Below are 2,101 nucleotides of genomic sequence, written 5' to 3'. Positions count from 1 at the left end.
CTGACTCCCTCCATCGCCTGACTCCCTCCATCGCCTGACTCCCTCCATCGCCTGACTCCCTCCATCGCCTGACTCCCCCCATCGCCTGACTCCCTCCATCGCCTGACTCCCTCCATCGTCTGACTCCCCCCATCGCCTGACTCCCTCCATCGTCTGACTCCCTCCATCGTCTGACTCCCTCCATCGCCTGACTCCCTCCATCGCCTGACTCCCTCCATCGCCTGACTCCCTCCATCGCCTGACTCCCTCCATCGTCTGACTCCCCCCATCGCCTGACTCCCTCCATCGCCTGACTCCCTCCATCGTCTGACTCCCTCCATCGCCTGACTCCCTCCATCGCCTGACTCCCTCCATCGTCTGACTCCCTCCATCGTCTGACTCCCTGACTCCCTCCATCGTCTGACTCCCTGACTCCCTCCATCGTCTCCACCTGGGTTTTTTTCAACGTGTGAACTTGAGCAGCGCCACCAGAACGGGGCGGCTGTTTCTGAATGTTCTCGGGTTGATTTGGTGGGTTTTTGTTGGATGGTTCCGAAGCAGCCGGCGTTTGTTTGTGTTTTACTATTATTCTTTGTGAACCTCCAGTCAGAGCAGGACAGCAGCAGAGTTCGGGCTCCAAACTGCTCCTCTGGGGTTCTTGTGTGTGCAGTTTGCACTTTCTTCCCTCTGACTCCGCTGTGGATTGAATAGAAAGATGAAATGTTTGTGTGTAGAGAGCCGAGGACTTTTGAACTGCTGGGCTGCTTGTTTTGTTTTAAAACTTTACATAATAAGCTAAAGTTGAGAGGGAAAATAAAAGGAATAAATAAGAGTTGTCACAGGGAAGCAGAGAATTGGAGGGTCAAACCCAGAGGCTCCAATCCGACAAACTACCGAGCAAATCAGAACCATGTCAAGGAAAATGTGGATTTTTTTTTATTGGAGCTGAGATTGTGAGTGAAGCCGCGATGGAAGCTGACCAACTAGCATTAGCCTCAAAGCTCTGCTGTTTGTAAAAACACCCAGAATGCAACAGCAGAAGATTCTCTTTGGAAACGTCACGGTACTTTGGACCAGAACGATTTGTTAAGACTGACTTCATGTTACATCTTTGGTCGTAATTGTTTGGTTCTGTGAAAATATCGACATTTTTCAAAACACCACAACAAAAGAAATGTAAAGGTTTGTGTGGTTCTGTTGTGCCGGTCCGGTCCGGTCCAGTCCGGTCGGCTCAGGATGACACTGAGCTGTTTGTCTTTAACGCGCCTGGTTTGTAACGATTGAAGAACAAACAGAACGACTGTTGGTTCTGATCAAACAAGCTTTGGACACTTTGACCAGATTCAGACATTTTTCTGTCTCTTGGTGATAAAATGTAAAATAACTTCCATTAATTCTCTTTTAACTTACAAATTATTCTTTTTTTTTTTTACAAATATTTATTTTTATTCCCACACTAGTATTTTATAACTTACTTTTCATCTAATATCTTTTTTCATGGTGTGTTTCTATCGTCGTTTCGTTCTGCAGTGCGTCTCTGGTGTAACTCAGAATGACAATAAAGGCGTCAGCGTGTGAAACGAAGCCCGATGTGACGTTCAGCTGAACCTCTGGTTCCTCCTGGTCCGCGGGCCGGAGCCGGCCCGACACAGCCTCCAATCACAGTAAAAGCACAGAGACAATATTAAGATTATTTTTCTTGGTGGTCCATGTTTCATGATGAGCGACGAGTCGAGGCGTCGGGGAAACGGTAGAAACATCAAACATCACTTCCTGCGTTAGATTTACCAAATTAAGACATTTTCTCTCATTAAGATTTAAAGATCTTTTTCACTGTCATACTGAAGTTACAATTATTTTCCTTCGAGTTGTTAAGGGCCTTTTAAAATATATTTAATTAATTGTGGTTTTATGATATCCATGTTGATGAAACTGGATCAGCTGTAAGGTTTTCTTTAAGTTAATATAATATAAGTTAATATAATATAATATATAATATAATATAATATAATATAATATAATATAATATAATATAATATAATTATAATATAATATAATATAATATATCATGCTCCGGTGTTTGTAACGTCTTCCAGTCGCTGCTGAACAACACGCTTGTTAT

This window comes from Lipophrys pholis (assembly GCF_963383615.2).
Source record: "Lipophrys pholis genome assembly, chromosome: 19".
Taxonomy (NCBI): Eukaryota; Metazoa; Chordata; class Actinopteri; order Blenniiformes; family Blenniidae; genus Lipophrys; species Lipophrys pholis.
Note: the sequence above shows the minus strand (reverse complement) of the source record.